General features: G+C 43.4%; 1 long non-coding RNA gene and 28 other non-coding genes across 29 annotated transcripts; all 29 read left to right on the forward strand.

Annotated features, from left to right (window-relative positions):
* The first annotated feature begins 865 nt into the window (after positions 1–865).
* LOC149649125 (uncharacterized) lies at positions 866–1,389 on the forward strand. The gene is made up of 2 exons (XR_016371673.1): positions 866–1,104; positions 1,172–1,389. It is a non-coding gene; the product is annotated as an uncharacterized LOC149649125 (long non-coding RNA).
* A 753-nt stretch (positions 1,390–2,142) lies between these two features.
* On the forward strand, positions 2,143–2,214 carry TRNAP-CGG (transfer RNA proline (anticodon CGG)). Its single transcript has one exon. It is a non-coding gene; the product is annotated as a tRNA-Pro (tRNA).
* Positions 2,215–2,463: 249 nt separating this feature from the next.
* On the forward strand, positions 2,464–2,535 carry TRNAP-UGG (transfer RNA proline (anticodon UGG)). Its single transcript has one exon. It is a non-coding gene; the product is annotated as a tRNA-Pro (tRNA).
* Positions 2,536–2,783: 248 nt separating this feature from the next.
* TRNAP-CGG (transfer RNA proline (anticodon CGG)) lies at positions 2,784–2,855 on the forward strand. Its single transcript has one exon. It is a non-coding gene; the product is annotated as a tRNA-Pro (tRNA).
* Positions 2,856–3,102: 247 nt separating this feature from the next.
* On the forward strand, positions 3,103–3,173 carry TRNAP-AGG (transfer RNA proline (anticodon AGG)). Its single transcript has one exon. It is a non-coding gene; the product is annotated as a tRNA-Pro (tRNA).
* Positions 3,174–3,903: 730 nt separating this feature from the next.
* Positions 3,904–3,975, forward strand: TRNAP-CGG (transfer RNA proline (anticodon CGG)). The gene has a single exon. It is a non-coding gene; the product is annotated as a tRNA-Pro (tRNA).
* Positions 3,976–4,541: 566 nt separating this feature from the next.
* On the forward strand, positions 4,542–4,613 carry TRNAP-GGG (transfer RNA proline (anticodon GGG)). The gene has a single exon. It is a non-coding gene; the product is annotated as a tRNA-Pro (tRNA).
* An 88-nt stretch (positions 4,614–4,701) lies between these two features.
* TRNAP-CGG (transfer RNA proline (anticodon CGG)) lies at positions 4,702–4,773 on the forward strand. Its single transcript has one exon. It is a non-coding gene; the product is annotated as a tRNA-Pro (tRNA).
* Positions 4,774–6,294: 1,521 nt separating this feature from the next.
* On the forward strand, positions 6,295–6,366 carry TRNAP-CGG (transfer RNA proline (anticodon CGG)). Its single transcript has one exon. It is a non-coding gene; the product is annotated as a tRNA-Pro (tRNA).
* Positions 6,367–6,454: 88 nt separating this feature from the next.
* On the forward strand, positions 6,455–6,526 carry TRNAP-UGG (transfer RNA proline (anticodon UGG)). The gene has a single exon. It is a non-coding gene; the product is annotated as a tRNA-Pro (tRNA).
* Positions 6,527–6,615: 89 nt separating this feature from the next.
* Positions 6,616–6,687, forward strand: TRNAP-AGG (transfer RNA proline (anticodon AGG)). Its single transcript has one exon. It is a non-coding gene; the product is annotated as a tRNA-Pro (tRNA).
* Positions 6,688–7,094: 407 nt separating this feature from the next.
* TRNAP-AGG (transfer RNA proline (anticodon AGG)) lies at positions 7,095–7,165 on the forward strand. The gene has a single exon. It is a non-coding gene; the product is annotated as a tRNA-Pro (tRNA).
* A 1,686-nt stretch (positions 7,166–8,851) lies between these two features.
* TRNAP-CGG (transfer RNA proline (anticodon CGG)) lies at positions 8,852–8,923 on the forward strand. The gene has a single exon. It is a non-coding gene; the product is annotated as a tRNA-Pro (tRNA).
* An 88-nt stretch (positions 8,924–9,011) lies between these two features.
* On the forward strand, positions 9,012–9,083 carry TRNAP-UGG (transfer RNA proline (anticodon UGG)). The gene has a single exon. It is a non-coding gene; the product is annotated as a tRNA-Pro (tRNA).
* Positions 9,084–9,331: 248 nt separating this feature from the next.
* Positions 9,332–9,403, forward strand: TRNAP-CGG (transfer RNA proline (anticodon CGG)). The gene has a single exon. It is a non-coding gene; the product is annotated as a tRNA-Pro (tRNA).
* Positions 9,404–9,491: 88 nt separating this feature from the next.
* On the forward strand, positions 9,492–9,563 carry TRNAP-UGG (transfer RNA proline (anticodon UGG)). Its single transcript has one exon. It is a non-coding gene; the product is annotated as a tRNA-Pro (tRNA).
* A 571-nt stretch (positions 9,564–10,134) lies between these two features.
* TRNAH-AUG (transfer RNA histidin (anticodon AUG)) lies at positions 10,135–10,206 on the forward strand. Its single transcript has one exon. It is a non-coding gene; the product is annotated as a tRNA-His (tRNA).
* Positions 10,207–10,294: 88 nt separating this feature from the next.
* TRNAP-CGG (transfer RNA proline (anticodon CGG)) lies at positions 10,295–10,366 on the forward strand. Its single transcript has one exon. It is a non-coding gene; the product is annotated as a tRNA-Pro (tRNA).
* A 724-nt stretch (positions 10,367–11,090) lies between these two features.
* TRNAP-CGG (transfer RNA proline (anticodon CGG)) lies at positions 11,091–11,162 on the forward strand. The gene has a single exon. It is a non-coding gene; the product is annotated as a tRNA-Pro (tRNA).
* A 1,214-nt stretch (positions 11,163–12,376) lies between these two features.
* Positions 12,377–12,448, forward strand: TRNAP-UGG (transfer RNA proline (anticodon UGG)). The gene has a single exon. It is a non-coding gene; the product is annotated as a tRNA-Pro (tRNA).
* A 410-nt stretch (positions 12,449–12,858) lies between these two features.
* TRNAH-AUG (transfer RNA histidin (anticodon AUG)) lies at positions 12,859–12,930 on the forward strand. Its single transcript has one exon. It is a non-coding gene; the product is annotated as a tRNA-His (tRNA).
* Positions 12,931–13,018: 88 nt separating this feature from the next.
* On the forward strand, positions 13,019–13,090 carry TRNAP-CGG (transfer RNA proline (anticodon CGG)). The gene has a single exon. It is a non-coding gene; the product is annotated as a tRNA-Pro (tRNA).
* Positions 13,091–13,178: 88 nt separating this feature from the next.
* Positions 13,179–13,250, forward strand: TRNAP-UGG (transfer RNA proline (anticodon UGG)). The gene has a single exon. It is a non-coding gene; the product is annotated as a tRNA-Pro (tRNA).
* A 2,936-nt stretch (positions 13,251–16,186) lies between these two features.
* TRNAP-UGG (transfer RNA proline (anticodon UGG)) lies at positions 16,187–16,258 on the forward strand. The gene has a single exon. It is a non-coding gene; the product is annotated as a tRNA-Pro (tRNA).
* Positions 16,259–16,347: 89 nt separating this feature from the next.
* Positions 16,348–16,419, forward strand: TRNAP-CGG (transfer RNA proline (anticodon CGG)). Its single transcript has one exon. It is a non-coding gene; the product is annotated as a tRNA-Pro (tRNA).
* A 245-nt stretch (positions 16,420–16,664) lies between these two features.
* Positions 16,665–16,736, forward strand: TRNAP-AGG (transfer RNA proline (anticodon AGG)). Its single transcript has one exon. It is a non-coding gene; the product is annotated as a tRNA-Pro (tRNA).
* An 88-nt stretch (positions 16,737–16,824) lies between these two features.
* Positions 16,825–16,896, forward strand: TRNAP-AGG (transfer RNA proline (anticodon AGG)). Its single transcript has one exon. It is a non-coding gene; the product is annotated as a tRNA-Pro (tRNA).
* Positions 16,897–17,622: 726 nt separating this feature from the next.
* On the forward strand, positions 17,623–17,694 carry TRNAP-AGG (transfer RNA proline (anticodon AGG)). Its single transcript has one exon. It is a non-coding gene; the product is annotated as a tRNA-Pro (tRNA).
* A 406-nt stretch (positions 17,695–18,100) lies between these two features.
* Positions 18,101–18,172, forward strand: TRNAP-CGG (transfer RNA proline (anticodon CGG)). Its single transcript has one exon. It is a non-coding gene; the product is annotated as a tRNA-Pro (tRNA).
* Positions 18,173–18,803: the final 631 nt, after the last annotated feature.

The raw sequence follows: 18,803 nt of genomic DNA on the forward strand, positions 1-18,803 counted from the left end.
ATTTTCTTGCCACAGTTCCTATAATGGACTCCTGAGTAGTAAATACATGCGCACTACTATTAATTCGAGTAGGTGAAACAGTCGAAATTTCGAAATGGGGCAGTTGCGAACTACGAAATTTTCTACTAGTATTCTCTCATATTTGAGGAGCTTAAAAATTTAGAGTAGCACTAAGGTTTCCTTATCGATATAATAAGGCTTTTTCACATTCAAATAGAAGAATCAAGAGTTAATTCCTCGATTTTTTTACAACAAATTGGCGTAAAAGAATAATTGAAAATCCAATTGGCTAATTAGTTAATCCAAAATCTAATTAAATTTTAATTAGATAATTACCTTTCCGATTCATACTAATTAATTAGAATTACTTCGCAAATAGCACTAAGGTAATTAAAATTCAATTACCATTTTCAATTAGTAAATGTTGCTAATTAATTAGAAATTCAATTAGCTAACTAATTAATTAGCACAGCTCTGCTACAGGGTAGGCCTATGAGTTGAGCATATTTAGTTGCACACATGGTCCTTTGGTATAGGGGTATGATACTCGCTTTGGGTGCGAGTGGTCCCGGGTTCAAATCCCGGACGGACCCGAGTGTACGCAGAAGTAATTAAGTAACTATTTAAATGCAACTAACTACACGGTAGGTCTATGAGTTGAGCATGTTTAGTTACACACATGGTCCGTTGGTCTAGGGGTATAATACTCGCTTCGGGTGTGAGTGGTCCCGGGTTCAAATCCCGGACGAACCCGAGTTTTTGCAGAAGTAATTTAGTGACTATTTAAACGCCACTAGTTAAATTGTAGGCTTTCGAGTTGAGCATGTTTTACTTACACACATGGGCCGTTTGTCTAGGGGTATGATACCAGAAGAAAATAGGGGAAGTGGGTAGCTTGGGCAACTTCGCGAGGCGTCCCGTTTACGGATTTTTCGCGCCATTTCCCTCCCCGTGGGGGTGAAGAGAGATAGGATTTTTACGCGCATTAACACACGAGTGACGTAATTCTGTGGACAGTACGGTCCTACGCCTTCCAACTGACTAGAGGCGTCTGCTAGAGGCAGTGAGGCACTCAGGCAGAATGGCAGAGGCTGGAATCGAGTGGTAAGTACTGAATTCATAACTTATTTTAAAATATGTCTTTATTTTTAAATACAATGGTATTTCTAAGTTCCAGGGAAAAAATTAACTTGTCCGAAGTTTTAAACTGTGATAGGGAAGAGTTCAAAGTAATAAAGTTGTATCCAAGTTGTTGTAGTTTGATTTTTAACATTGGGAATGGTTTGGGTAGATCTTACTTTTCCTTTCAACACAGCCTGAGTTTTCTTATCGGTAGTTTCCTTGTACGTTAAATCACACTGCGTACTCTTAACGACATTCATTTTATTAAATAACCGAATTTTTGTCCTTAATTAAACCAATATCCGCATTAACCCGTTGCCTGACGTAACCCTAACTCAAACTGAAGCACAGCAGAAATATAAGCAGACTACACAAGTTAGTTCCACAGTTCGCTACATGGTGGCGTTCGCAATGAAATCTGGTACTATTTTATGCTTCGCGCCGATTGGCCAGATTCAAATTTTAAGGGTGGTAGGGGAATCGACCATTGTAAGTGAGAATCACTGGACGACTTGTATGGCTCAAGGCTACGGCTACCCACTTCCCCTATTTTCTTCTGATGATACTCAGTCAGGTTGCGATTGGTCCTGGGTTCAGATCCCGGATGAACCCGAGTTTTTGCAGAAGTAATTTAGTGACTATTTAAACGCAACTAACTACAGGGTAGACCTATGAGTTGAGCATGTTTAGTTACACACATGGTCCGTTGGTCTAGGGGTATGATACTCGCTAAGGTTGCGAGTGGTCAGGGGTTCAAATCCCGGACGGACCCGAGTTTTTGCAAAAGTAAATTAGTTACTATTTTAATGCAACTAACTACAGGGTAGGCCTATGAGTTGAGCATGTTTAGTTACACACATGGTCCTTTGGTATAGGGGAATGATACTCGCTTTGGGTGCGAGTGGTCCCGGGTTCAAATCCCGGACGTACCTTAGTATACGCAGAAGTAATTAAGTAAATATTTAAATGCAACTAACTACAGGGTAGGTCTATGAGTTGAGCATGTTTAGATACAAACATGGTCCGTTGGTCTAGGGGTATGATACTCGCTTCGGGTGTGAGTGGTCCCGGGTTTAAATCCCGGACGGACCCGAGTTTTTGCAGAAGTAATTTAGTGGCTATTTAAATGCAACTAGTTAAATTGAAGGCTTTCGAGTTGAGCATGTTTTACTTACACACATGGGCCGTTTGTCTAGGGGTATGATTCTCGCTCAGGTTGCGAGTGGTCCTGGGTTCAGATCCCGGATGAACCCGAGTTTTTTCAGAAGTAATTAAGAGACTATTTAAATGCAACTAACAACAAGGTAGGCCTATGAGTTGAGCATGTTTAGTTACACACATGGTCCGTTGGTCTAGGGGTATGATACTCGCTTTGGGTGCGAGTGGTCCCGGGTTCAAATCCCGGACGAACCCGAGTTTTTGCAGAAGTAATTTAGTGACTATTTAAAAGCAACTAACCACAGGGTAGGTCTATGAGTTGAGCATGTTTATTTACACACATGGTCCGTTGGTCTTGGGGTATTATACTCGCTTATGGTGCGAGTGGTCCGGGGTTCAAATCCCGGACGGACCCGAGGATATGCAGAAGTAATTAAGTGACTATTTAAATGCAACTAACTACAGGGTAGGTCTATGAGTTGAGCATGTTTGGTTACACACATGGTCCGTTGGTCTAGGGGTATGATACTCGCTTCGGGTGTGAGTGGTCCCGGGTTCAAATCCCAGACGGACCCGAGTTTATGCAGAAGCAATTTAGTGACTATTTAAATGCAACTAACTACAGGGTTGGCCAATGAGTTGAGCATATTTAGTTACAGACATGGTCCGTTGGTTTAGGGGTATGATACTCGCTTACGGTGTGAGTGGTCCCGAGATAAAATCCCGACGGACCCGAGTTTTTGCCGAAGTAATTTAGTGACTATTTAAAAGCAACTAACCACAGGGTAGGCCTATGAGTTGAGCATGTTTATTTACACGCATGGTCCGTTGGTCTAGGGTATGATACTCGCTTAGGGTGCGAGTGGTCCCGGGTTCAAATCCCGGACGGGCCCGAGTTTTTGCAAAAGTAAATTAGTGTCTATTTTAATGCAACTAACTTCAGGGTAGGCCTATGAGTTGAGCAAGTTTAGTTACACACATGGACCGTTGGTCTAGGGGTATGATACTCGCTTTGGGTGCGAGTGGTCCCGGGTTCAAATCCCGGACGGACCCGAGTTTTTGCAGAAGTAATTTAGTGACTATTTAAATGCAACTAGTTAAATTGTAGGCTTTCGAGTTGAGCATGTTTTACTTACACACATGGGCCGTTTGTCTAGGGGTATGATACTCGCTCAGGTTGCGAGTGGTCCTGGGTTCAGATCCCAGATGAACCCGAGTTTTTGCAGAAGTAATTAAGAGACTATTTAAATGCAACTAACAACAAGGTAGGCCTATGAGTTGAGCATGTTTTGTTACACACATGGTCCTTTGGTCTAGGGGTATGATTCTCGCTTTGGGTGCGAGTGGTCCCGGGTTTAAATCCCGGACGGACCCGAGTTTTTGCAGAAGTAATTTAGTGGCTATTTAAATGCAACTAACAACAAGGTAGGCCTATGAGTTGAGCATGTTTCAGTATCATTTATGGTCCGTTGGTCTAGGGGTATGATACTCGCTCAGGTTGCGAGTGGTCCTGGGTTCAGATCCCGGATGAAACCGAGTTTTTGCAGAAGTAATTAAGAGACTATTTAAATGCAACTAACAACAAGGTAGGCCTATGAGTTGAGCATGTTTAGTTACACACATGGTCCTTTGGTCTAGGGGTATGATACTCGCTTCGGGTGCGAGTGGTCCCGGGTTCAAATCCCGGACGAACCCGAGTTTTTGCAGAAGTAATTTAGTGACTATTTAAACGCAACTAACTACAGGGAAGACCTATGAGTTGAGCATGTTTAGTTACACACATGGTCCGTTGGTCTAGGGGTATGATACTCGCTTAGGGTGAGAGTGGTCCCGGGTTCAAATCCCGGACGAACCCGAGTTTTTGCAGAAGTAATTTAGTGACTATTTAAACGCAACTAACTACAGGGTAGACCTATGAGTTGAGCATGTTTAGTTACACACATGGTCCGTTGGTCTAGAGGTATGATACTCGCTTAGGGTGAGAGTGGTCCCGGGTTCAAATCCCGGACGAACCCGAGTTTTTGAAAGTAATTTAGTGACTATTTAAACGCAACTAACTACAGGGTAGACCTATGAGTTGAGCATGTTTAGTTACACACGTGGTCCGCTGGTCTAGGGGTATGATACTCGCTTAGGGTGCGAGTGGTCAGGGGTTCAAATCCCGGACGGACCCGAGTTTTTGCAAAAGTAAATTAGTTACTATTTTAATGCAACTAACTACAGGGTAGGCCTATGAGTTGAGCATGTTTAGTGACACACATGGTCCGTTGGTCTAGGTGTATGGTTCTCGCTTGGGGTGCGAGTGGTCCCGGGTTCAAATCCCGGACGGACCCGAGTTTTTGCAGAAGTAATTAAGAGACTATTTAAATGCAACTAACAACAAGGTAGGCCTATGAGTTGAGCATGTTTAGTTACACACATGGTCCTTTGGTCTAGGGGTATGATACTCGCTTCGGGTGCGAGTGGTCCCGGGTTCAAATCCCGGACGAACCCGAGTTTTTGCAGAAGTAATTTAGTGACTATTTAAACGCAACTAACTACAGGGAAGACCTATGAGTTGAGCATGTTTAGTTACACACATGGTCCGTTGGTCTAGGGGTATGATACTCGCTTAGGGTGAGAGTGGAACCGGGTTCAAATCCCGGACGAACCCGAGTTTTTGCAGAAGTAATTTAGTGACTATTTAAACGCAACTAACTACAGGGTAGACCTATGAGTTGAGCATGTTTAGTTACACACATGGTCCGTTGGTCTAGAGGTATGATACTCGCTTAGGGTGAGAGTGGTCCCGGGTTCAAATCCCGGACGAACCCGAGTTTTTGAAAGTAATTTAGTGACTATTTAAACGCAACTAACTACAGGGTAGACCTATGAGTTGAGCATGTTTAGTTACACACATGGTCCGTTGGTCTAGAGGTATGATACTCGCTTAGGGTGAGAGTGGTCCCGGGTTCAAATCCCGGACGAACCCGAGTTTTTGAAAGTAATTTAGTGACTATTTAAACGCAACTAACTACAGGGTAGACCTATGAGTTGAGCATGTTTAGTTACACACGTGGTCCGCTGGTCTAGGGGTATGATACTCGCTTAGGGTGCGAGTGGTCAGGGGTTCAATTCCCGGACGGACCCGAGTTTTTGCAAAAGTAAATTAGTTACTATTTTAATGCAACTAACTACAGGGTAGGCCTATGAGTTGAGCATGTTTAGTGACACACATGGTCCGTTGGTCTAGGTGTATGGTTCTCGCTTGGGGTGCGAGTGGTCCCGGGTTCAAATCCCGGACGAACCCGAGTTTTTACAGAAGTAATTTAGTGATTATTTAAACGCAACTAACTACAGGGTAGACGTATGAGTTGAGCATTTTTAGTTACACATAGTCCGTTGGTCTAGGGATATGATACTCGCTCAGGTTGCGAGTGGTCCCGGGTTCAAATCCCGGACGGACCCGAGTTTTTGCAGAAGTAATTAAGAGACTATTTAAATGCAACTAACAACAAGGTAGGCCTATGAGTTGAGCATGTTTAGTTACACACATGGTCCTTTGGTCTAGGGGTATGATACTCGCTTCGGGTGCAAGTGGTCCCGGGTTCAAATCCCGGACGAACCCGAGTTTTTGCAGAAGTAATTTAGTGACTATTTAAAAGCAACTAACTACAGGGTAGGCCTATGAGTTGAGAATGTTTTAGTTACTTACATGGTCCGTTGGTCTAGGTGTATGGTTCTCGCTTGGGGTGCGAGTGGTCCCGGGTTCAAATCCCGGACGAACCCGAGTTTTTACAGAAGTAATTTAGTGATTATTTAAACGCAACTAACTACAGGGTAGACGTATGAGTTGAGCATTTTTAGCTACACATAGTCCGTTGGTCTAGGGGTATGATACTCGCTCAGGTTGAGAGTGGTCCCGGGTTCAAATCCCGGACGGACCCGAGTATATGCAGAAGTAATTAATTGACTATTTAAATGCAACTAACTACAGTGTAGGTCTATGAGTTGAGCATGTTTAGTTACACACATGGTCCGTTGGTCTAGGGGTATGATACTCGCTTCGGGTGTGAGTGGTCCCGGGTTCAAATCCCGGACGGGCCCGAGTTTTTGCAAAAGTAAATTAGTGACTATTTAAATGCAACTAACTTCAGGGTAGGCCTATGAGTTGAGCATGTTTAGTTGCACACATGGTCCGTTGGTCTGGGGGTATGATACTCGCTTTGGGTGCGAGTGGTCCCGGGTTCAAATCCCGGACGGACCCGAGTTTTTGCAGAAGTAATTTAGTGACTATTTAAATGCAACTAACAACAAGGTAGGCCCACGAGTTAAGCATGTTTCAGTATCATTCATGGTCCGTTGGTCTAGGGGTATGATACTCGCTTAGGTTGCGAGTGGTCCCGGGTTCAAATCCCGGACGAACCCGAGTTTTTGCAGAAGTAATTTAGTGACTATTTAAAAGCAACTAACCACAGGGTAGGTCTATGAGTTGAGCATGTTTATTTACACACATGGTCCGTTGGTCTTGGGTTATGATACTCGCTTATGGTGCGAGTGGTCCGGGGTTCAAATCCCGGACGGACCCGAGTTTATGCTGAAGCAATTTAGTGACTATTTAAATGCAACTAACTACAGGGTTGGCCAATGAGTTGAGCATATTTAGTTAAAGACATGGTCCGTTGGTTTAGGGGTATGATACTCGCTTACGGTGTGAGTGGTCCCGAGATAAAATCCCGACGGACCCGAGTTTTTGCCGAAGTAATTTAGTGACTATTTAAAAGCAACTAACCACAGGGTAGGCCTATGAGTTGAGCATGTTTATTTACACACATGGTCCGTTGGTCTAGGGTATGATACTCGCTTAGGGTGCGAGTGGTCCCGGGTTCAAATCCCGGACGGGCCCGAGTTTTTGCAAAAGTAAATTAGTGACTATTTTAATGCAACTAACTTCAGGGTAGGCCTATGAGTTGAGCAAGTTTAGTTACACACATGGACCGTTGGTCTAGGGGTATGATACTCGCTTTGGGTGCGAGTGGTCCCGGGTTCAAATCCCGGACGGACCCGAGTTTTTGCAGAAGTAATTTAGTGACTATTTAAATGCAACTAGTTAAATTGTAGGCTTTCGAGTTGACCATGTTTTACTTACACACATGGGCCGTTTGTCTAGGGGTATGATACTCGCTCAGGTTGCGAGTGGTCCTGGGTTCAGAACCCGGATGAACCCGAGTTTTTGCAGAAGTAATTAAGAGACTATTTAAATGCAACTAACAACAAGGTAGGCCTATGAGTTGAGCATGTTTAGTTACACACATGGTCCTTTGGTCTAGGGGTATGATACTCGCTATGGGTGCGAGTGGTCCCGGGTTTAAATCCCGGACGGACCCGAGTTTTTGCAGAAGTAATTTAGTGGCTATTTAAATGCAACTAACGACAAGGTAGGCCTATGAGTTGAGCATGTTTCAGTATCATTTATGGTCCGTTGGTCTAGGGGTATGAAACTCGCTCAGGTTGCGAGTGGTCCTGGGTTCAGATCCCGGATGAACCCGACTTTTTGCAGAAGTAATTAAGAGACTATTTAAATGCAACTAACAACAAGGTAGGCCTATGAGTTGAGCATGTTTAGTTACAAACATGGTCCTTTGGTCTAGGGGTATGATACTCGCTTCGGGTGCGAGTGGTCCCGGGTTCAAATCCCGGACGAATCCGAGTTTTTGCAGAAGTAATTTAGTGACTATTTAAACGCAACTAACTACAGGGAAGACCTATGAGTTGAGCATGTTTAGTTACACACATGGTCCGTTGGTCTAGAGGTATGATACTCGCTTCGGGTGAGAGTGGTCCCGGGTTCAAATCCCGGACGAACCCGAGTTTTTGCAGAAGTAATTTAGTGATTATTTAAACGCAACTAACTACAGGGTAGACGTATGAGTTGAGCATTTTTAGTTACACATAGTCCGTTGGTCTAGGGATATGATACTCGCTCAGGTTGCGAGTGGTCCCGGGTTCAAATCCCGGACGGACCCAAGTTTTTGCAGAAGTAATTAAGAGACTATTTAAATGCAACTAACAACAAGGTAGGCCTATGAGTTGAGCATGTTTAGTTACAAACATGGTCCTTTGGTCTAGGGGTATGATACTCGCTTCGGGTGAGAGTGGTCCCGGGTTCAAATCCCGGACGAACCCGAGTTTTTGCAGAAGTAATTTAGTGATTATTTAAACGCAACTAACTACAGGGTAGACGTATGAGTTGAGCATTTTTAGTTACACATAGTCCGTTGGTCTAGGGATATGATACTCGCTCAGGTTGCGAGTGGTCCCGGGTTCAAATCCCGGACGGACCCGAGTTTTTGCAGAAGTAATTAAGAGACTATTTAAATGCAACTAACTTCAAGGTAGGCCTATGAGTTGAGCATGTTTAGTTACACACATGGTCCTTTGGTCTAGGGGTATGATACTCGCTTCGGGTGCGAGTGGTCCGGGGTTCAAATCCCGGACGGACCCGAGTATATGCAGAAGTAATTAATTGACTATTTAAATGCAACTAACTACAGTGTAGGTCTATGAGTTGAGCATGTTTAGTTACACACTTGGTCCGTTGGTCTAGGGGTATGATACTCGCTTCGGGTGTGAGTGGTCCCGGGTTCAAATCCCGGACGGGCCCGAGTTTTTGCAAAAGTAAATTAGTGACTATTTAAATGCAACTAACTTCAGGGTAGGCCTATGAGTTGAGCATGTTTAGTTGCACACATGGTCCGTTGGTCTGGGGGTATGATACTCGCTTTGGGTGCGAGTGGTCCCGGGTTCAAATCCCGGACGGACCCGAGTTTTTGCAGAAGTAATTAAGAGACTATTTAAATGCAACTAACTTCAAGGTAGGCCTATGAGTTGAGCATGTTTAATTACACACATGGTCCTTTGGTCTAGGGGTATGATACTCGCTTCGGGTGCGAGTGGTCCGGGGTTCAAATCCCGGACGGACCCGAGTATATGCAGAAGTAATTAATTGACTATTTAAATGCAACTAACTACAGTGTAGGTCTATGAGTTGAGCATGTTTAGTTACACACATGGTCCGTTGGTCTAGGGGTATGATACTCGCTTCGGGTGTGAGTGGTCCCGGGTTCAAATCCCGGACGGGCCCGAGTTTTTGCAAAAGTAAATTAGTGACTATTTAAATGCAACTAACTTCAGGGTAGGCCTATGAGTTGAGCATGTTTAGTTGCACACATGGTCCGTTGGTCTGGGGGTATGATACTCGCTTTGGGTGCGAGTGGTCCCGGGTTCAAATCCCGGACGGACCCGAGTTCTTGCAGAAGTAATTTAGTGACTATTTAAATGCAACTAACAACAAGGTAGGCCCACGAGTTTAGCATGTTCCAGTAACATTCATGGTCCGTTGGTCTAGGGGTATGATAATCGCTTCGGGTGTGAGTGGTCCCAGGTTCAAATCCCGGACGGACGCGTGTTTTTGCAGAAGTAATTTAGTGACTATTTAAATGCAACTAACAACAAGGTAGGCCCATGAGTTTAGCATGTTTCACTATCATTCATGGTCCGTTGGTCTAGGGGTATGATACTCGCTTAGGGTGCCTGTAGTCCCGGGTTCAAATCCCGGACGGACCGCAGTTTTTGCAGAAGTAATTTAGTGACTATTTAAATGCAACTAGTTAAATTGTAGGCTTTCGAGTTGAGCATGTTTTACTTACACACATGGGCCGTTTGTCTAGGGGTATGATACTCGCTTAGGTTGCGAGTGGTCCCGGGTTCAAATCCCGGACGAACCCGAGTTTTTGCAGAAGTAATTTAGTGACTATTTAAAAGCAACTAACCACAGGGTAGGCCTATGAGTTGAGCATGTTTATTTACACACATGGTCCGTTGGTCTAGGGGTATGATACTCGCTTATGGTGCGAGTGGTCCGGAGTTCAAATCCCGGACGGACCCGAGGATATGCAGAAGTAATTAAGTGACAATTTAAATGCAACTAACTACAGGGTAGGTCTATGAGTTGAGAATGTTTGGTTACACACATGGTCCGTTGGTCTAGGGGTATGATACTCGCTTCGGGTGTGAGTGGTCCCGGGTTCAAATCCCGGACGGACCCGGGTTTTTGCAAAAGTAAATTATCGACTATTTTAATGCAACTAACTACAGGGTAGGCCTATGAGTCGAGCATGTTTAGTTATATGCTTGGTCCGTCGGTCTAGGGGTATGACACTCGCTTACGGTGTGAGTGGTCCCGAGATAAAATCCCGACGGACCCGAGTTTTTGCCGAAGTAATTTAGTGACTATTTAAAAGCAACTAACCACAGGGTAGGCCTATGAGTTGAGCATGTTTATTTACACACATGGGCCGTTGGTCTAGGGTATGATACTCGCTTAGGGTGAGAGTGGTCCCGGGTTCAAATCCCGGACGAATCCGAGTTTTTGCAGAAGTAATTTAGTGACTATTTAAACGCAACTAACTACAGGGAAGACCTATGAGTTGAGCATGTTTAGTTACACACATGGTCCGTTGGTCTAGAGGTATGATACTCGCTTAGGGTGAGAGTGGTCCCGGGTTCAAATCCCGGACGAACCCGAGTTTTTGCAGAAGTAATTTAGTGATTATTTAAACGCAACTAACTACAGGGTAGACGTATGAGTTGAGCATTTTTAGTTACACATAGTCCGTTGGTCTAGGGATATGATACTCGCTCAGGTTGCGAGTGGTCCCGGGTTCAAATCCCGGACGGACCCGAGTTTTTGCAGAAGTAATTAAGAGACTATTTAAATGCAACTAACTTCAATGTAGGCCTATGAGTTGAGCATGTTTAGTTACACACATGGTCCTTTGGTCTAGGGGTATGATACTCGCTTCGGGTGCGAGTGGTCCCGGGTTCAAATCCCGGACGAACCCGAGCTTTTGCAGAAGTAATTTAGTGACTATTTAAACGCAACTAACTACAGGGAAGACCTATGAGTTGAGCATGTTTAGTTACACACATGGTCCGTTGGTCTAGAGGTATGATACTCGCTTAGGGTGAGAGTGGTCCCGGGTTCAAATCCCGGACGAACCCGAGTTTTTGCAGAAGTAATTTAGTGACTATTTAAACGCAACTAACTACAGGGTAGACCTATGAGTTGAGCAGGTTTAGTTACACACATGGTCCGCTGGTCTAGGGGTATGATACTCGCTTAGGGTGCGAGTGGTCAGGGGTTCAAATCCCGGACGGACCCGAGTTTTTGCAAAAGTAAATTAGTTACTATTTTAATGCAACTAACTACAGGGTAGGTCTATGAGTTGAGCATGTTTAGTTACACACATGGTCCGTTGGTCTGGGGTATGATACTCGCTTCGGGTGTGAGTGGTCTTGGGTTCAAATCCCGGACGAACCCGAGTTTTTGCAGAAGTAATTTAGTGACTATTTAAACGCAACTAGTTAAATTGTAGGCTTTCGAGTTGAGCATGTTTTACTTACACACATGGGCCGTTTGTCTAGGGGTATGATACTCAGTCAGGTTGCGAGTGGTCCTGGGTTCAGATCCCGGATGAACCCGAGTTTTTGCAGAAGTAATTTTGTGACTATTTAAAAGCAACTAACTACAGGGTAGGCCTATGAGTTGAGAAAGTTTTAGTTACTTACATGGTCCGTTGGTCTAGGTGTATGGTTCTCGCTTGGGGTGCGAGTGGTCCCGGGTTCAAATCCCGGACGAACCCGAGTTTTTACAGAAGTAATTTAGTGATTATTTAAACGCAACTAACTACAGGGTAGACGTATGAGTTGAGCATTTTTAGTTACACATAGTCCGTTGGTCTAGGGGTATGATACTCGCTCAGGTTGCGAGTGGTCCCGGGTTCAAATCCCGGACGGACCCGAGTATATGCAGAAGTAATTAATTGACTATTTAAATGCAACTAACTACAGTGTAGGTCTATGAGTTGAGCATGTTTAGTTACACACATGGTCCGTTGGTCTAGACTCTAGGGTTATGATACTCGCTTCGGGTGTGAGTGGTCCCGGGTTCAAATCCCGGACGGGCCCGAGTTTTTGCAAAAGTAAATTAGTGACTATTTAAATGCAACTAACTTCAGGGTAGGCCTATGAGTTGAGCATGTTTAGTTGCACACATGGTCCGTTGGTCTGGGGGTATGATACTCGCTTTGGGTGCGAGTGGTCCCGGGTTCAAATCCCGGACGGACCCGAGTTTTTGCAGAAGTAATTTAGTGACTATTTAAATGCAACTAACAACAAGGTAGGCCCACGAGTTTAGCATGTTCCAGTAACATTCATGGTCCGTTGGTCTAGGGTTATGATAATCGCTTCGGGTGTGAGTGGTCCCAGGTTCAAATTCCGGACGGACGCGAGTTTTTGCAGAAGTAATTTAGTGACTATTTAAATGCAACTAACAACAAGGTAGGCCCATGAGTTTAGCATGTTTCAGTATCATTTATGGTCCGTTGGTCTAGGGGTATGATACTCGCTTATAGTGCCTGTAGTCCCGGGATCAAATCCCGGACGGACCCGAGTTTTTGCAGAAGTAATTTATTGACTATTTAAAAGCAACTAACCATAGGGTAGGCCTATGAGTTGAGCATGTTTATTTACACACATGGTCCGTTGGTCTAGGGGTATGATACTCGCTTATGGTGCGAGTGGTCCGGGGTTCAAATCCCGGACGGACCCGAGGATATGCAGAAGTAATTAAGTGACAATTTAAATGCAACTAACTACAGGGTAGGTCTATGAGTTGAGCATGTTTGGTTACACACATGGTCCGTTGGTCTAGGGGTATGATACTCGCTTCGGGTGTGAGTGGTCCAGGGTTCAAATCCCGGACGGACCCGAGTTTATGCAGAAGCAATTTAGTGACTATTTAAATGCAACTAACTACAGGGTTGGCCAATGAGTTGAGCATATTTAGTTACAGACATGGTCCGTTGGTCTAAGGGTATGATACTCGCTTTGGGTGCGAGTGGTCCCGGGTTCAAATCCCGGACGGACCCGAGTTTATGCAGAAGCGATTTAGTGACTATTTAAATGCAACTAACTACAGGGTAGGCCAATGAGTTGAGCATATTTAGTTACAGACATGGTCCGGTGGTCTAGGGGTATGTTACTCGCTTAGGGTGTGAGTGGTCAAGAGATAAAATCCCGACGGACCCGAGTTTTTGCCGAAGTAATTTAGTGACTATTTAAATGCAACTAACTACAGGGTAGACCTATGAGTTGAGCATGTTTAGTTACACACATGGTCCGTTGGTCTAGGGGTATGATACTCGATTATTGTGCGAGTGGTCCGGGGTTCAAATCCCGGACGGACCCGAGTTTTTGCAAAAGTAAATTAGTGACTATTTTAATGCAACTAACTACAGGGTTGGTCTAAGAGTTGAGCATGTTTAGCTACACACATGGTCCGTTGGTCTAGGGGTATGATACTCGCTTCGGTGTGAGTGGTCCCGGGTTCAAATCCCGGACGGACCCGAGTTTATGCAAAAGCAATTTAGTGACTATTTAAATGCAACTAACTACAGGGTAGGCCAATGAGTTGAGCATATTTAGTTACAGACATGGTCCGGTGGTCTAGGGGTATGATACTCGCTTAGGGTGCGAGTGGTCTGGGGTTCATATCCCGGACGGGCCCGAGTTTTTGCAAAAGTAAATTAGTGACTATTTTAATGCAACTAACTACAGGGTTGGTCTAAGAGTTGAGCATGTTTAGCTACACACATGGTCCGTTGGTCTAGGGGTATGATACTCGCTTAGGGTGTGAGTGGTCAAGAGATAAAATCCCGACGGACCCGAGTTTATGCAGAAGCAATTTAGTGACTATTTAAATGCAACTAACTACAGGGTAGGCCAATGAGTTGAGCATATTTAGTTACAGACATGGTCCGGTGGTCTAGGGGTATGATACTCGCTTAGGGTGCGAGTGGTCTGGGGTTCAAATCCCGGACGGACCCGAGTATATGCAGAAGTAATTAAGTGACTATTTAAATGCAACTAACTACAGGGTAGACCTATGAGTTGAGCATATTTAGTTACACATGGTCCGTTGGTCTAGGGATATGATACTCGCTCAGGTTGCGAGTGGTCCCGGGTTCAAATCCCGGACGGACCCGAGTTTTTGCAGAAGTAATTAAGTGACTATTTAAATGCAACTAACAACAAGGTAGGCCTATGAGTTGAGCATGTTTAGTTACACACATGCAGGGTTGGCAAAAATTATGTTTTTTTAAAAAAAAACAAAAGTTGTGTTTTTTATTGTTTAAAACACGATTTTTTGTTTTAAACTGTTTTTAAACAAGTAGAAAAAAACAGTAAAAAAGCACAAAAAAAACTAGTTTTAAACATGTTTAAATCACTCTTCCAGATCTAATTGTCTATATCGCCGGTCTCAATTTAAGCCACTACTCCCGCTAGCGCAAGGCGCTTATTTTCACAACCTACTTGATTAAAAAAAGGTCTTGCCTTGGACCAAGACAGAAAAAACAAACGATAAGAGTGACGTTTATCAATTGACTGAAGTCCCGATATTGCAATTTTTCTTTATTTATATTAATTTAATCCTTAATCAATATTTAATTCAATCAACTGATTTAACAGTTAGTCGATTTATTCCCTCCAAATTGATTGAAAAAACTACAAATTTACGCATTTTCAAGAACAAATTAGATTTTCCGAAATTATTTTATGATATTAATTATTTTGAGCGTTCAATATTGAATAAATTTATAATTTCAAGGTGTAAGAAATTGTCCGTGTGGAATTAGAACCAGGGACCACTTGAACCCAAAGCAAGTATTATACACCTAGACCAACGAACCACGAAACGTATAGAGAAGTAAAACACGAAAATAAAAATACTCCTAAATTTATAATATGAAGCTCTAAGACGCGACCTTCCGGGATTTAACCTGGTACCACTCGCAACCAGCGCGAGTGTCATACCCTTAGACCAACGTACAACGAACATGTACTGCAAAGTCAAACAGGAAAATCAAGAGCTCCTAAAATTTAGAATTTGAAGGTGTAAGAAAGGGTCCTTGTCAGGGTTGGCAAAAACTTAGTTAAAAAAGTTTGTGTTTTTATTGTTTATAACACGATTTAAAGTTAGATTTTCAGAAAACATTTTATCATGAAATTAATTATTTAAAAGGGAGTACGTGTTGAGGATACAATATTTAATATTTGAAAAATTCTACTGACTGTTAAAAAAAGAGCAAACGATCTTTTCAAAAGGAAAATATAATTTTTTTAATAGCGGATACAAAATGAGTGTGATGCGTAAATTTGTACATTTAACCCCTAATATCTAAATGCCTGATTTCTTTTGTGGCCACTATTCAGTCATTTCCGCTTCCGTACTTCCGAGTTTCTTGGTCAGAACTCATTATACATTTTAAACTTCACCACCCCTTACTTATTTGTAGGAGCTCATGTTTTCCGTTATCGGATTAGGCGTATTAATTTTAGCACTGTCAAAGGCCTGGCTTTATAGATTACGCGTAATCTTTTTAGAACAGTAAAATGTACCAACAGTGTAGAGAAACCACATAGGAAAAATGTTATTGCTTTGCTTTAAGTAGATGACAAAATAAGTTATCCTTAATCATATTTTTGAATATCAGTCTTCAATACAGATTGGTAATGGATAAAACCACTGGTATGGTCTCCAAACAATTAAACACACATTTGAAACAGTCGAATAATTGGAAGGTTTTGACTGGAGCTTATTATTTCTATTATTTAATCTTTTCGCTCATTTTCAAATAAAAAAGAGTTAAAAATATTCGAAATTTTTCTCCATAAAAAACATGTTTTAAACTTTTTGTTTAAAACGTTTTAAACAAATTAAAGTTTTTTTTTCATGGCTGTTTAAAACAAGTTTTAAACCAAAGTTTAAAACAATTTGTTTAAAACTTGCCAACCCTGCACACATGGTCCGTTGGTCTAGGGGTATGATACTCGCTTTGGGTGCGAGTGGTCCCGGGTTCAAATCCCGGACGGACCCGAGTTTTTGCAGAAGTAATTTAGTGGCTATTTAAATGCAACTAACAACAAGGTAGGCCTATGAGTTGAGCATGTTTCAGTATCATTCATGGTCCGTTGGTCTAGGGGTATGATACTCGCTTCGGGTGTGAGTGGTCCCGGGTTCAAATCCCGGACGGACCCGAGTTTATGCAGAAGCAATTTAGGGACTATTTAAATGCAACTAACTAGAGGGTAGGCCAATGAGTTGAGCATATTTAGTTACAGACATGGTCCGGTGGTCTAGGGGTATGATACTCGCTTAGGGTGTGAGTGGTCAAGAGATAAAATCCCGACGGATCCGAGTTTTTGCCGAAGTAATTAAGTGACTATTTAAATGCAACTAACTACAGGGTAGACCTATGAGTTGAGCATATTTAGTTACACATGGTCCGTTGGTCTAGGGGTATGATACTCGCTCAGGTTGCGAGTGGTCCCGGGTTCAAATCCCGGATGAACCAGAGTTTTTGCAGAAGTAATTAAGAGGCTATTTAAATGCAACTAACAACAAGGTAGGCCTATGAGTTGAGCATGTTTAGTTACACACATGGTCCGTTGGTCTAGGGGTATGATACTCGCTTAGGGTGCGAGTAGTCCCGGGTTCAAATCCCGGACGGACCCGAGTTTTTGCAGAAGTAATTAAGTGACTATTTAAATGCAACTAACTACAGGGTAGGTCTATGAGTTGAGCCTGTTTAGTTACACACATGGTCCGTTGGTCTAGGGGTATGATACTCGCTTAGGGTGCGAGTAGTCCCGGGTTCAAATCCCGACGGACCCGAGTTTTTGCCGAAGTAATTTAGTGACTATTTAAAAGGAACTAACCACAGGGTAGGCCTATGAGTTGAGCATGTTTAGTTACACACATGGTCCGTTGGTCTAGGGGTATGATACTCGCTTAGTGTGCGAGTAGTCCCGGGTTCAAATCCCGGACGGACCCGAGTTTTTGCAGAAGTAATTTAGTGACTATTTAAATGCAACTAGTTAAATTGTAGGCTTTCGAGTTGAGCATGTTTTACTTACACACATGGCCGTTTGTCTAGAGGTATGATACTCGCTCAGGTTGCGAGTGGTCCTGGGTTCAGATCCCGGATGAACTGGAGTTTTTGCAGAAGTAATTAAGAGACTATTTAAATGCAACTAACAACAAGGTAGGCCTATGAGTTGAGCATGTTTATTTACACACATGGTCCGTTGGTCTAGGGTATGATACTCGCTTGGGTTGCGAGTGGTCCCGGGTTCAAATCCCGGATGAACCAGAGTTTTTGCAGAAGTAATTAAGAGGCTATTTAAATGCAACTAACAACAAGGTAGGCCTATGAGTTGAGCATGTTTAGTTACACACATGGTCCGTTGGTCTAGGGGTATGATACTCGCTTAGGGTGCGAGTAGTCCCGGGTTCAAATCCCGGACGGACCCGAGTTTTTGCAGAAGTAATTAAGTGACTATTTAAATGCAACTAACTACAGGGTAGGTCTATGAGTTGAGCATGTTTAGTTACACACATGGTCTGTTGGTCTAGGGGTATGATACTCGCTTAGGGTGCGAGTAGTCCCGGGTTCAAATCCCGACGGACCCGAGTTTTTGCCGAAGTAATTTAGTGACTATTTAAAAGCAACTAACCACAGGGTAGGCCTATGAGTTGAGCATGTTTAGTTACACACATGGTCTGTTGGTCTAGGGGTATGATACTCGCTTAGGGTGCGAGTAGTCCCGGGTTCAAATCCCGACGGACCCGAGTTTTTGCCGAAGTAATTAAGAGACTATTTAAATGCAACTAACAACAAGGTAGGCCTATGAGTTGAGCATGTTTATTTCCACACATGGTCCGTTGGTCTAGGGGTATGATACTCGCTTCGGGTGCGAGTGGTCCCGGGTACAAATCCCGGACGGACCCGAGTATATGCAGAAGTAATTAAGTGACTGTTTAATTGCAACTAACTACAGGGTAGGTCTATGAGTTGAGCATGTTTAGTTACACACATGGTCCGTTGGTCTAAGGGTGTGATACTCGCTTAGGGTGCGAGTGGTCCGGGGTTCAAATCCCGGACGGACCCGAGTATTTGCAAAAGTATATTAGTGACTATTTTAATGCAACTAACTACAGGGTAGGCCTATGAGTTGAGCATGTTTAGTTACACACATGGTCCGTTGGTCTAGGGGTATGATACTCGCTTAGGGTGTGAGTGGTCCCGAGATAAAATCCCGACGGACCCGAGTTTTTGCCGAAGTAATTTAGTGACTATTTAAAAGCAACTAACCACAGGGTAGGCCTATGAGTTGAGCATGTTTAGTTAAACACATGGTCCGTTTGTCTAAAGGTATGATACTCGCTTAGGGTGCGAGTGGTCCCGGGTTGAAATCCCGGACGAACCCGAGTTTTTGCAGAAGTAATTTAGTGACTATTTAAACGCAACTAACTACAGGGTAGACCTATGAGTTGAGCATGTATAGTTACACACATGGTTCGTTGGTCTAAGGGTGTGATACTCGCTTAGGGTGCGAAAGGTCCCGGGTCCAATTCCCGG

The sequence above is a fragment of the Phalangium opilio genome, unplaced genomic scaffold (assembly GCF_054372755.1).
Source record: "Phalangium opilio isolate 3A_F unplaced genomic scaffold, DU_Popi_V2 ptg000088l_1, whole genome shotgun sequence".
NCBI lineage: Eukaryota > Metazoa > Arthropoda > Arachnida > Opiliones > Phalangiidae > Phalangium > Phalangium opilio.